We start from the raw sequence: 15,023 nt of genomic DNA on the forward strand, positions 1-15,023 counted from the left end.
AGGACAATAAGCAGGTCTAATCAGACAACCCAATCCTAGTCAGTTTTAGAAAAAGCTAGAAATCTTTGCAGCCTGGTTTTATTTGCTTGTTCGTTGTGTTGTTGTTTAAATAAAAATAAATAAATGAAATATTCCTCAAAGGGTTAGCGATTGCATGCTTTCAGGGTTACAGCCACAACCTACGTTCTGTACTTGCAAGCAAGCGCTGCTGTTTTCAATGAAATCTACTCGTTAAATAGCTAATTGAAGTGTGTGGGTTGAGGAATCCTAATTCCAGGAAGCAATTAATTAAGGATGAGAGCCAGTTGATCCATGGAAATGACTTCGAGGCCCAAGATATGAAATAGCTCTGAAACCAGAAATGCACATCAAGTAATAGAGTGTAGGGCCATTCCAGACATGTCATCCGCCTCTCCCAGGGATAATTCCTCCCTCTGTGCCTCAGCTGCACATTTTCCTATTCACACCTGAAGAGGTTGTGCTGCTGTTCTGCTCTTTCTCTCTTTTATGGAGTTACTGCAGAAAGAAAAAAAATTGTAATAAGCAGTGGGAAAACACAGGTGGATTGCAATTGGCTTACAACATCATCTTTGACCCCTCTGAAAGTTGCATAAAAGAAGCATTAAAAGCGTGATCTGAAACAGCACTCAGGTATGTGAATTAAGTGTATGAGGCAGGGTTGCCTGTGAGTGTGTTTGTATTTTGTATGTCTAATCTTCCTCTTCTCACACATAGACAAAGAGGCAGAGAGAGAAAGGGGGAAAAGAGATGGAAGGCAGGCATGAGAGCCTGGTGAATGTTCCTAACTATTGTTTGATTGTGGCTTAGGACATGAGTTTTGCTCATTACAAACTCTGGATCTACATGCAGTTGATATACTAGTTATATTGGTGAAGATCTTGTCATATCTTTCCTACATAGGCTACAATCCTATGTCCACTTCTTGTTGTTTAGCCATTTAGTCGTGTCCAACTCTTTGTGACCCCATGGACCAGAGCACGCCAGGCACTCCTGTCTTCCACTGCCTCCCGCACTTTGGTCAAACTCATGCTGGTAGCTTCCGCTTACCTGGATGTAAATCTCATTGAACTTTGTTTGACTTACTTCTGAGTAGACATGCATAGGCTTGTACAGCATATCTTTCAGAGTAAACTGCACTATCCAGTTTTCACATGATACGCCGGCCGTCATTCCCCGCCCCTTGCTTTAATTCATTAACTTACTTTGTAATGATTTCACGTTTATTGCTTGGTTACTGTGTGAAAAAACTGTTACCCCACCATTGCTTCATTTGATGTTTATCAAGATGGCTGACTGTCTTAAGAGGATGCATTTATTTCTACTCTCTTTGAAAAAGCTTTGTTGAGTCCTACCGTGGTGATTGGTTCGGTATTAAAAAAGAAATATCTCAGGCCTGTCTTTCTGGCAGGAATCTTTATGACATGACATCTCATATCATGTTTTGTCTCATTGGGTATATGTATTGAGCAATTGATTATTCATTGAATGCTGCAGCCAGCTTGCAATAGACAACATCTGCTTTATTTGGCTTATGCTGTGCTGGCTGAATTTTGTCTTTAAAACAACAACAACAAAACTTTGTTTGCACACCCAATTGAATGGTTGCACCTCTGAATTTAAATGTGGATTTGTTTTGGAAAAATAAAAGGCAACTGGACAAAAGAAATAATTCTGCATGAATCTTTGGAGCATTGCTTGTATTTTATATCTATATTCTTTCTTCTGTCCCGTGCCCTTGAACAGATCTTTTATTATAATGGCATTATACTTTGGGGCAGTTTCTTTGGTATGGGGATATTGAACTCCAAATTTCATTTAACTACTTTGTGGTCTCAAATGTCACAGGTATTGAGACCTTGGCTTTAATAATCTGTGTGCATGAATAAGGGTTTGATCATTCTTCATTGATTTTTTAAAAACCCCATAGATTTTAAAATGAATTTTAATTTTTAAGTTCTAAAATAAATTGCAGTCAGTTCATCTTTAGTATAAAGGCTGAATCAGCAGGGAGGATGACATGAAAAAGTTACTTCTTGCTTATTTTTATCTAACTCTATGCCACAGCCATCACTGTCAAGCTGCCTCTGGAAGGTTGCCCATGCAGGAGTGTGGCCCTCAGGCTAAATGTCTAACCCCAACCTACATGGTACCAGGTGGCTGTGGAGTTGATTGCTGTACCTTGTGCATATTCTGTCTCCTGTGAGAGGCAGACTGCATGTACACTAGGGCTTCTGGCACTACCTTTCTAAGTACAGTGGTACCTCGGGTTAAGAACTTAATTCGTTCTGGAGGTCCATTCTTAACCTGAAACTGTTCTTAACCTGAAGCAGCACTTTAGCTAATGGGGCCTCCTGCCACCACTGTGCGATTTCTGTTCTCATCCTGAAGCAAAGTTCTTAACCCGAGGTAATATTTCTGGGTTAGCAGAGTCTGTAACCTGAAGTGTCTGTAACCTGAAGCGCCTGTAACCACTGTAAAGAATTGTGTAGTGTATATAAAATAGTCAATATTAAATAGCAATTTATGTTACTTCCAGTGCTGCTGGAACATCTTTTTGCAAGGTACTGGTAAATTCATAATATTAAAAAGAGAAATCAATAGCAATGTGTGTACTATAAGAAAAAACTTTGCAAGCAAACGAAATGGACTAAGAACATACTTTTAGCAGAGCCTCACTCAAAGTAATAAGTATGGAATGTACAGCTGAAATTAATATTGAGGAGTGCAAATTAAAAAAAAAATCTGATTTCACACAATTGCAAATTCAGTAGTGGTGTTCATTAAAGTAAGCAAATGTTTGAGTATTTGCTTTGAGAGTCATTACTTTGTGTTAGCTCTGTTGTAGCTCTATTTGAGATAAAGGAGCTTAGGGATTTTCTAAGCAAGCAGTTCATACTGCAAACAAGATATGCTGTTGTTACTCCCTTGTAGCAAGCATCAGTATGCTACCTTCCCTTATAGCAGTGTTTCCCTTTCAATAACACATTTTATCACTGAGAGTGTGACACTATCCCCAGTTTATGAACTTGCTGTGATTTGGAGTGAGATGCAGAATGCGGCTGACAAAGTGACATGGTCCCTGTGGCATTACATTTACAAAATTCCTTAATGCCCCAGCACTCAGTTGTATGTGTGTTTATACAGCCACAAAAAGTTGTAAATTCCACACTTTTCACTCCCCCTTCATTTCAACCAACAGCTATTTCATTGACCTTTCTTTTTCTTTTTACACAGCACTGGTAAAAAGAAGAAAAAGCTGTATCTAAAATTTATAAGCTTTTGACGAATGAAACCTGGCAAGAGCTAAATTTATACAAAACATTGGGAAGCAGTTGGGTAGATCGGTAACTGGAAAGACCTGGAGGACCTTAATTTGGATTACAAGCGTTTTTGGACGGTGTGCGAAAATGTGTGCTGGGAACCACCGGCCAGTAAACTCCATCCAAAGGCAACCATTATGACTTTGCTATGAACTTTGCTAAATCAGAAATTCTTAGGGAAAACATCTGTCCTTTAAACGCTTTGAGCTAATCACAATTATGGTACCGATTCTATAATTTTGCTGGCTTTATGCACATAGGACATCTAGCCCCTGAGAGCTGTAGTTGCATTTAGTTCTATCATCTGCAGAGCAGTTAGTTATGCTGCAGTGGCTACATTCTTCAGATACATCTGTGCAGACCTGAACATTGGCAACAGAATTTTTCCTGAGGCTGTCATGTAAAGGCGGTTAGATTGCAAGAGGTAAGGAGAGCTTGGCTGGACAGGATATGAGCACACAATGATGTATTTAGCAGCTTGCCCTAGTTAACTCTCAGATTCGTTGGTGAAGCTAAGGAACCAGCAGATCAAAATGGAAATTATTTGACATGCAAGGAGGGACTCAAAGGCATTCTGGCAAATATAACATCATTTACTATACACCATCATCATAATTTAGCTCTCCCCAGCTCACCGTGGAACATGTGTGAAGTGGGAGCTATTACCAAACAGCCAACAACTACAGTCATACCTTGGTTCTTGAATGCCTTGGTACTCGTGTGCTTTGGCTCCCGAACGCCGAAAACCCAGAAGTGTTCCGGTTTTCGGAAGCTGAACATCCGACGCAGCTTCCGCCTGAGTGCAGGAAGCTCCTGCAACCCATCGGAAGCCGTGCCTTGGTTTTCGAATGGTTTCGGGAGCTGAATGGACTAAGTTTGAGAACCAAGGTTCCACTGTAATTGCAGGGTATGCAAGTGATGCTGACCCTGTGTAGTGGTGTGATTAGAGTACCAGACCAAGCTTAAGGTGATCTTGGTTCAACGCTCCACTCAACCATGAACCTTACTGGAAGACTTGCTGCAAGCTGCACTCTCTCAGTATAACCTAAGAGGACTGTGGTAGAGATAAATGGAGCAGGGTGTGTGTGAACCAGATATCCTCACTGGTGTCCTTGGAGAAAGGGCAGGATAAAATATAAATAAATGCTTCCTTTGCAGCTGTTTTACAATATGAATTTTGGGAAGATGCCAGAAGAAATAGTAGTGCAATAATATAGCAGTTTTATATCTTTTAGAATGTGAGTCTCTTTCAAGGAAGTTGTGACATTTGAGACTACAAAGCAGTCAAATGAAATTCAGAGTTTTTTTAAATATAGACATAGGCATAGACCCAAGTGTGTTGATAGGTTGGTTCAGTTAATGCACTAATTTATTTTCCTTTGTAAATATTGACAAAGGTAAAGCAGAGTCAATAATTATGTCTCTGATTAATGAATTGTGATACTTCCAACATTATCAATATAATTTGCTTCTAATTAGCTGTTACAAATATTTGTCCTTGAGTAAACAAAGCATAACCTCTGAAAAGAAACGTAAAGGGATGATGTAGCAGCTTCATTGCCATTTGCCATCATTAGGTGCTTTGTTGTTTAGCATATATATGAACTGTAGCCTGAGGGCCAGTGTAATTCTTTGTAACTTTGACTAGGTTGAAGCATTCAAGGTGAGATACAAATTGGAATGGGTCAGATATACTATACACATGGGTCAGGTATACTATACACATGATTTAAAGAATTACATTACGGCGTGTATGGGGTATTAGGGCAGGGGGGGGTAGTACCTCTGGTGGGGGACATGTTGTGCTCCTTCTGGGATAGTTTGTCTAGCTTTGTCAGCTCTCACCTGTGGGAAACTGCTTTGACTGACCAGCTAAACCAAGTGCAGGTAGCTGATGAATATCAAGTCTTTGGTGAGTTAGGTACTTTCACTGCATGTGAAGACAGGCTCCAGTGGATTAAGCAGACAAGACCAATAGTGGGTCCAATGGTCAATGAAGTTTTAGGAGGAATAAGTGAAAATTACCTCCTTCTGTTCAATTGACCATATAGTTCATACAGAGTTTGTAGGGGTTCCCTCAGGGGCAGCCAGATATTGGACTACAGCACCCATTATTCTTGACCATTGGCTATGCTGGTGGGGGCTGATGGCAGCTGTAGCTCAGCAAAAGTTGCGGTGCCACAGGTTAGCCACCTTTGTTATCAATGGTTCACCTCTATGGTGACATCCTTCTTGCGTATATGATAAAACGTATGTGAACCTATGAATCTACAGGTCTGTACTGTTCACCTTGCCCAGTGGCACTGTCGGCTTTGACTGGCAGCAGCTCTCCAAGGATCTTATGCAGAAATATTTCCCAGGGCAATATTGGAACTTGTATATGCATAGAATATGCTTTACCATTGTAAAGGTAAAGGGACCCCTGACCATTAGGTCCAGTCGTGACCGACTCTGGGGTTGCGGCGCTCATCTCGCTTTATTGGCCAAGGGAGCCGGCGTACAGCTTCCGGGTCATGTGGCCAGCATGACTAAGCCGCTTCTGGTGAACCAGAGCAGTGCACGGAAACGCTGTTTACCTTCCCACCAGAGCGGTATCTATTTATCTACTTGCACTTTGACGTGCTTTTGAACTGCTAAGTTGGCAGGAGCAGGGACAGAGCAACAGGAGTTTACCCCGTTGCGGGGATTCGAACCGCTGCCCTTCTGATCGGCAAGTCCTAGGCTCTGTGGTTTAACCCACAGCGCAACCCGCGTCCCCCACCACCCCGATATTGGAATATAGGATTATTGGGACATAGGCTGTGTGTGTTTCTGTATTGGAAGTAGGCTAAAGCTCCTCAGTACCACAATGGGGCACAAATTTTGATTCAACCATAAATTGAGCCCATGTAATTCTTTATTCAGATTCTTTAATTCAGATTCCTCCCTTTTCTTAAACAGTAATCCAATATCCCTAGATCTTTGTTTCTACCCCTTTCTCTTGATTTCTTTTCAAAGTCTTTTCTCCCACCACACTGCCTTGTCTCTTTGCTGAAGAACATTCAGTAGCTGCAAATGAAAAGTGGCCACATGGTACAGAACTGTATAACATTTTAAAAATAAACTCCCCACTGGGGGATTTTATGACGCCGGTTTTATAAATATAAATAATGCAGAAAGGTGATAGGAGACTAATGACGCAACTTATCCCTAACTATGGTATATATATATAAGCCAGGTCAGGTAAATGAAAAGCTAAAATTTTAAAACTTAGTCATGTACATTTTTGTCCACTCGGAACGCAACTAGCCATATGCTTATGTTCCACTGACAATTACCATTTAAATGTCAGTGTATAAACAGATGCTGGGAATCCTCTTTTGTGCCATTAATTTAATGACAAAAAAATCCTTTTGGTAATTAACCTTGTTCATGCCAGTACTGTTTTTGTAAATGAGTTGGTCTTGGTCCCAGTGAATCACCTATATCCTGTGACTCATGCAAGTAATTGGGGTACCCAGAATGGAGTCTTGAAATATAAGTGACTATGGAAATGGTTAACAGGGGTCAGCATTAGATACAGATATAAATATTTGAGCACCCCTAACAACAGCAGCAGTCTTTAACTCATCAGATGACTCAGGTTCTTTGGGTTAATTGGTCTCTCTGGAGAGGCTGCTGTGAGACAAGGTTTGCTTAGACCTTAAAACTTAACATTTTAAAAAACCCAACACTTAACATTTTAAAAGCATCATAAGATGAATGCATATTAATCTTGGAGTGAGTAAATGATCCGGTGTTCTCCGCTGTACTTTGAATGCCGCTCTCTAGAATGTATTTTAAAATCCTCAATAAAGATGCAGATAGTAATGAGCTGAGTTTGGAATCCTGTTGCCTGAGGGAGTGTTGTTGAGTCATAAAAAGGAAGAATTGTTAAGGGGAAAGTGACTGCCAAGTTTCTTCTGTTCTGTGCCAGTGAGGCAGAGTTATGCTGTTGGCACTTAATACGCTACGTTTACTTTGCTGCGACTGTTTTGCTGGTGTGAATGCTATTTAATAAATTGTGATAATTGTTTTTATTTTAACATGAGCACCACCATGGGTTTTTATAATAAGCCGGCTTGGGTGTAGGATTATCTGCTTATATGATGTCTTAAATGCTGTGTGGGGCAACAAGGCATTAGGATAATCAACATTTTGGATACATGTGTTTTACGCTGCATTACATCAATATGCAATATTTTTATTTGCAACCATGATTTTTGAATAATGTAGTTTCTGCTGCAACCTTAGGAAAAATGACTTCTACTCTGGTTTTGTGCTTCTGTAGAGAGTCTAAAAACTCAAATCCTTTGGGACTGTGTAGAACAAAATCCAACCTAATCATGCATTTTTAAGGCTGCAGTTTTAGACCGACTTACCTGGGAATAAACCCCATTAAACTCAGTGGGGCTTACCATCTGAGTAGACATGTGTAGCCGTGCACTGAAAGTCTTACTAACGTGTATGGAAAGATTCAGTGGTGACCTTAACTCTTTCTTGTAAATTACTGGGACTTACTGATAGTGGATCTTTATTACTCAGAGCCATAGGCAACCACAATTCAATATATATATAGAAATATACAGTACAGATAGAGATACAAATCAATTTAGCATATTTTATAACTTAAAAGTGTTTATGTTTGGCTGGACCATGCTTTTGCAGACAGGAGGAGGAGGGGGAAAGTGTAGAAATTTAAGTGAAAGACTGTTTGTTTTTCACTATGTTAAAAGCTGAAGCTATAGATGGATGGACACTTTGCTTTGTTCCTGCAAATGCTTCTCTTAAAAGTATGTGCCATCTAATGGCTGTTGTGGGTTGGGGACAGTAATTGGATGGGGGGGAAATGAAACTACCGCTCTCCTTACCTTCTGATTAGATTTGCAGTATTCTGAAAGCACACTAAGCCCCTGACCACTGAATAGGTTCTAAGATGGAGCAGCTGCTCAGTCTAATAGAAAATATTGCTTCCTGTGTTATAAGAGCATTTGCTTTACTGGCCTACATAAAAGTTCACACTGCATTACTTAAGCCCACTCTGCCCATTTATAAAGCAGTAGTAGTTGCTATGCATAGCCTATTCGGTCTCTCTCAGTGTGTCATACTCAGGTTTGTATTGGTTGTACCAGCACATTAAACAGAGTGGAAGGATTTTATGCACTATCGTATTATGGCTTGAATGAGAATATAACAGTTTCCCTTGGAGGCTTGTGGTAATTCCTAAGCATCTGAGCCAAAACGTAAAGTGTTTTGGGTTGGGGTTTCCTTGCCTGCCTAACTGCTTGCCACCTCTTCCCCCCGCCATGTTTATTCACATCTCTGCAAAAGCAAAGGATGTCCCCCACCCCCACCCCCGAGGTAGAGAGATGAGCTTATTACTTGTGCTTATAAAAATGACAAAGTTTACACATACAGCCTTCCTTCTGCCCCATGAAAGACTAACCTCTACAGTATCGTGCAAGGTTACTAACAACTCATTTTTCACTTGCTGAATGTACAACCAAGCAGTTTGGTGCCTTCTGAAGAATCTAAGGAAGAACCTTGCATGTGCAACATTTCATACTCTCAGTGAAGGTCAAAGCCAAGAATATAGATAAGAACAAAATCTGACTGTAATGCGGTGTTTTTGTCTTGTTTTATAGTCCCGGATGCTAATTTTGGCACACAGTATTGTCCAAATGGTGTGGGGGTTTTTTGAAATTGTAATTTGTCCCTGTGAATGTGTCAGTCTGTAATACCTAAGAGACAGCCCGCTGGAATTTTGTTCCAAAACAATATTTTTATTTAATTAAATGTATCACCCACACAACCCTGAAGACTCAAGGTAGATTAACAGTAAATTTGAGAGACTGTGTTTAATTTAAAAGCCAATAAAATACCTTGTTGGTGCAGAATAAAAAACTCAGATTAACAGGCATTAAATCTCCCTGCCTTCTGTTGGCCTAAACCAATTGCCGCATGATAGCTTGAAGTTATGCTATAGCTGTTATAATGCATTGGATACTGTGGAAAACTTGGGAGGGATAGCGTTCTAGTAAGAATAAGGCATTGGTACTGAAAACTCCTCTTTATATATAATTCAAAATAGTATAAAACTGGTGTTATGATGGGGCATTCTAGATCATTTTAAATATATGGCAGATATGCAGAACAAACTCATTACTAATAATCTCAGCAATATCTAAATCTAACTTAGTGCCGTCAGAAAGATACCTTCAATGAATGATCCCACACGTTCCAATGCTTTTGTCGCTATCAATTTGCTGGACTTATCCTTGGGGCCCAATCCACCCGGATGGAGAGGGAAAGTTTGCTGCTATTTTCTTTGTTTACGCCACTGAATTCCTGCTACTAGCCCTGAACTGACTGTATACAAAAAAAGAAAAAGGGAAAAAAGGAAATTGTATAGTGACTTTCACAATCCTTGTTTCATAGCCTACTTCAGGCATAGGCAAACTCTGCCCTCCAGATGTTTTGGGACCACAATTCCCATCATCCCTGACCACTGGTCCTGTTAGCTAGGGATGATGGGAGTTGTAGTCCCAAAACATCTGGAGGGCTGAGTTTGTCTATGTGTGGCCTAGTTTATAGATTAAAGCGCAGTTTCTTGGTTTGGAAGTCACAGGAAACTGTAGTGAAACAAAACTCTGGAACTCTTGCATCACAGTATATGGGACGACAATCATTCTTAGTTCCATAAGCCATGGGAGCAAGATTGTTATGTCTGAACCAAAGCATAGCTTCCTGTTATGACAAACACCATTTTTAAAAAAGGGTGATCCGGGGGTGATCCTGGAAATTAACAGGCTAGCTAGCTGGAAAATATGGTGTAAAGTATTGTTAAAATAACAAAGCATATAGAAGAACAAGCTTTGCTTAAACTATGCCAGTGTGTCTTCTGCAAAGGCCAGTTCTGTCTCACAAACCTAATATTCTGCAAGTGTCCAAAAGAAGGTAGAGATGGTCCAGTTTCCATAGTGTACTATGTGCTATTTAGACAAGGTACTTCACCAAAGTCTCCTGAGTAAGCTTAGCAGTCAAGGGAATAACAGGAGAGGTCCAGGAATTGTGGACCAGGGCAGCAGAGAGCAGGAATAAATAGTTCTTCAGGTGGAGGGATATAGAAAGTGGGTGAGCAGTGAGGTAACCAACTTTGCTTATGATACTGAACTGTGCAGGGTTGTTTAAATAGATTGTGAAGGGCTCCCTTTCTTATAGCATTAGAATTTGTGGACGCGCAAAGGAAGACCAGCACAGGTAAAAGAAAGTACTTCTTCACACAGCACATAGTTAAACTATGTAACTCACTGCCACATGAAGCACTGGTGGCCAGCAAGTTGTCCAAGGTTGATCGGACAACATTATGGCTATGCTCCATCTCCATGGATGGAGGCAGTAATGTTTCTGCATTCCACTTGCTGGAAACTGCAGGAGAACATAGTTTGCTTGTGCTCAGGGCCTGCTTGCGGGTTGGCCACAGTGAGAGCAGGAGCTGGAATAGGTGGGCCACTGGCCTGAGCCAGCAGCCTCTTATGATGTTATTTCCTTTGTTTCCACTTCTCCTGCTTTTGCTTTCCCCCCTTTTTCTTCACAATAGCCACAGCAGTGTGGCCTCTTCATAAACATCCTAGATTAGGGCCCTAATGTTCATCTTTAATTGAAAAATAGATATGTATATCTGCATCACTTCTACTTTGGGGGAAAGGCATGCATGGCTTTTTCTCAGGAAAAAACGACCCTGCCTTCCAGTGTTTTGGTCAATGAATACAGAGGCACTAGGATAGCCCCAAGGCCCTAACTTCATAAAGTTATTTAATGAAATGATGATGATGATGATGATGTAATACAATGATTGCACATCTTATCACAAAATTTCTGGCTACTGGCCTAAATTGAAAGTATTCTAAAGGTTCAAAAGTAAATTGATTGGGTCCACCTTTTTTTCTTAAAAACAGAGTACCTTTGTTAGATTTACATGCCTTCAGTGACGTCTGTGCTGTGCCTCATTGATCTTTAGTTCTTGTTAATGATTATGACAGCACAGAGAAACAAGAGTGAGGGCATGACCTCATTGTGCTTTTTACATGAGGAATGATCAAAGAGCAAGTGGTGATGAAATGCCTGTTTTAAAAGCAGGTCTGTTGTAGTAGAGGGAAGGACCTGAAGTGAAGCAAGTGCAAAGGAGGTAAAGCGACTCACACTGCAGTCATGCATACCTACCACAAAATAACTGCTACGGAGTGAGGCTTACTCCTAGGTTAGTGTGCATAGGCTACAATCCCATACACATTTACCAGGGAATAAGTCCCATTGAACTTCCTTCTGAGCAGACTTTTATAGGATTGCATTGGAACAGGGAACACATGCAATCAGAACCATCACCTGGTTCACTTTCTGCTATTTAAACGAATAGGTAAATTTCTAAGTAGAGCTAGGAAGCGCTTGTTTGAATAGGTAAGTGTATACATGTACACACGTACACTCACATACACGTTTGCTTGCATGTACAGAGACTTCCTGCATGTTAAAAGCAAGGCCTAATTTTGTATGGTCATGGGAACATTCAAAATGCAGTTCTTTACTTTCTGATTCAATTTAGACATCAGAACAAGCCATGATTGTGCTAACTAACAGCTCACGCCATCATTTATTTCCACAGTATAACAGGAAACCATGGTTTAGAATTCTTTAATGCTTTTGTTTTCCATTTGCTCAGCATTCAGATTCACTGAACCACTGGACAGCGAGCAGCCTTTTGAGGCAGAGCAATTGCCATAACTATATGGTTTTTGAAATCATAAGCAAATCTCAGCAAACACACTGGTTTACAAAGAAGCTCCAAAAAAACATGGTTTTGCAGCCCTTTGCAAATTAGTTTGTGAGTAGTGATGGTAACAAATACAAAACACACCATGGTTCAGTAGTGTGATGTGTGTGAATGTGTTTGGTATGAAATGGTACATACAGTCTGGTAAAAGCAGTCTCCACTTGACTCTTCTGCTTGCCTGTTTGGGCTCCAAGATTTGAAGTAATTAAGCGACTTCTCACAATCCCATCTTCCATGTGTTACTAGAAACTCAAGGGCATCACATTCATTGTTAGGACATTTTGTGTGTGTGCCTTATACCATCTATGCACTAATTAGGAGCTGGCAAAGAAACAGTGCACCTACCTTGGGTCTGCTATGGGCAGCTGTTGCCATGAGGATGATCGAGAATAATAGGAAGATGCAAAACAGGGAGTATAATATCTACAAACTTAGTCATGTGTTCTTAAGCACCTGTGAGGAAAATGACAATTTTCCTTCTGTTTAAGTCCTTTTAACCTTGCTCACCAGCAGGGGTGTAGCCCAACAGTTAGGCAAACAGCTGCCAGGGGAGGGGAGGTGTTGGAAGATAGACCTGTGCATGCTGCATAACCTGCTCTGCACCCTCTAAGCCAACCTGTTACCCTCAGGTGTGGTAGAGGAGGGTGCTACCATGTCACCAGTGGTCAAGTAAGATGCACTACCAGTCCAGTTTGATTTTGGTTAGGGAATGCTGTTTGCTCTTTGCCTCTGGCAATCTTGTTCACCAGCTGTTACTTTCCTGTCTGCGAAACCAAACGCACCAAGATGTCTGCTGTTGCAAAACTGTCCCTTGGCATTAAAACTGTACACATCTGTGTGTTTATATACGGTGTAGTAATGAGCACAGCAAATACAGAAAGGTTTTGATTAATGGAAAATTCTCAGTTACAAAAATTAATCTCTTTTATTAACCAAAAGTAAACATTCAAAACAAAAAGGTTCACAAAACTACTATCACACAAAGGTTATGTTCAATCCTGGCTCTTCCAAGGTGCTGGCCAAAATTTCCCGCTACTTCAATATACATTCATATTTATCGTTCTATCGGCATTATCAAATTCCTTTACATTCCTCGAGACAACAATCTTTCTTTTCCATTTAGAATCCTGGACATCTCAATTATTCTAACCTTTTTTATTTTACTCTTCCCATATAATAGTGATTAGATACGAGTCCAGATTAATTTTGGCAAGAGTAAATAAGCATAATGCTTGTGCTCTTGCCAAAGAAGCAGGCTGCGTTGAGTAACTTAGCCTGAGAGCAAATAGGAGCTTGAGTAAACGGCATGGTGCAAAATGCACAAATCAATGAAAACATTTGCAATGGTTGGGGAACCTCTGTTATGAAAGTGTTTTGTTTTACACATAAGGCACATTTACTGCAAAACAAGGAACACCATTGCAGGGTAAAGAGGCTGAAAACTTTGGAATTGCATTATAGAGGAGTTTAATAATTAAACAGAATTTTTTAAACACTTTCCCCCATACCACTGAGTGCATCCTTGAAAAAAGAAAGAGGCTCCAAGTACATTCATTTTAATACTATCCAGTTTCTGGGAAGAGATTCCTGTTAAAGAAACATTATCAATCAAAATTTAAAAGCACAATCCAATGCATTTTTACTCAGAAGTTGGTCCTACTGTGTTCAGTGCAACTTGGGCTGCAATCCTTGCATACTTAAACTGGAACTAATAGACATTGGCTGTTTTCTAGACCATGCGTGTGTGTTCATCAACTCCCATTGTAGTCTACCAGCTAAAAGCACGATCAATGGGGCCTCCTTCTAGGTAAATGGGGTTAGGATTGCAGCCTAAGAGGCTGAACTACAATCACGGTTCAAGACTCACCACCATTATGAGGTTCAAAGCAAGTCATTTTCTGTTCAGTGGCAGCAATAACAGCGACTTACCTTATAGGTTCCATTGTATGCAAGATAATGAATGGGAAGGACACTGAATATTTTAAAGCTCTATATAAAAGTGTTTCTGTCAGCTATAGCAGATGAAGCACTACAAGTACCTGGGAGTCTTTCCCCTGTTGCAACCAGCAATTAGCTGTCGTTGTGTGGGCCTGGTACTGGATCAAGGACAAATCTAACGTGCTGAAAAACAAAACAAAACTCCAGGGCCTAATAAAGTGGAGAAAATATGTTTATAGGTGATTACAAAATGCATGGGATATCAAAGTTTTGAACATACTTCATATTAACTGCAACTATTTGCCATTTCCATTGTATACTTGAGTGTTTTTTTCCCCTGTGCCATATTAATTTATATTTTAATTCTACTGGATTTTTTTTCCTGGTAAGCCCATTATATGCTCCTTATCATAAAGAGCCATTCACACAGTACGTAAAAATATCTTTTGTAAGAGAAAAGTTACCAAAAATAATGCCAAATATACAGTTGTATGCATATTTGTATTGTAAAATATAAACAGAATCTGGTCATCTTTTGGGTATTGCCTGCTCTAATATGGCTGTATTTTTTTAATAATAATTGAGGGGGGATGAAGGAAAAGGGAAGGGAGCAGGAACGAGAAAAATATTTTTTGAGGAATGCACTATCGCTGAAAGACAATGTCTTTGAACGTAACCAATGCCAAGGAGTAAAGAGAAATGCTGTCTTAAATATTATATAATACTTATCGGAGCACAGACTGCAGTGACCTTGAATCAGTGCCTTGCTTTTCCCCCTCACTCTGCTCCTTCTTTTCCCCTTCCTTGGAACAAATTTTGCTACTGGCAGAAGAAGCTGTCAGGCAAAACACTGAAAAATTGGTGTCATTTCCTAGCCGGTAAGTGCAGAACTGATA

The 15,023-nt window shown here is 40.2% G+C and overlaps 1 protein-coding gene across 3 annotated transcripts in view; it reads left to right on the plus strand.

Annotated features, from left to right (window-relative positions):
- The window catches only part of GPR39 (G protein-coupled receptor 39), a 130,997-nt gene that overhangs the window by 114,133 nt on the left and 1,841 nt on the right, over positions 1–15,023 (plus strand). The window lies entirely within an intron of this gene.

The sequence above is a fragment of the Podarcis muralis genome, chromosome 1 (assembly GCF_964188315.1).
Source record: "Podarcis muralis chromosome 1, rPodMur119.hap1.1, whole genome shotgun sequence".
NCBI classification, from domain to species: Eukaryota; Metazoa; Chordata; class Lepidosauria; order Squamata; family Lacertidae; genus Podarcis; species Podarcis muralis.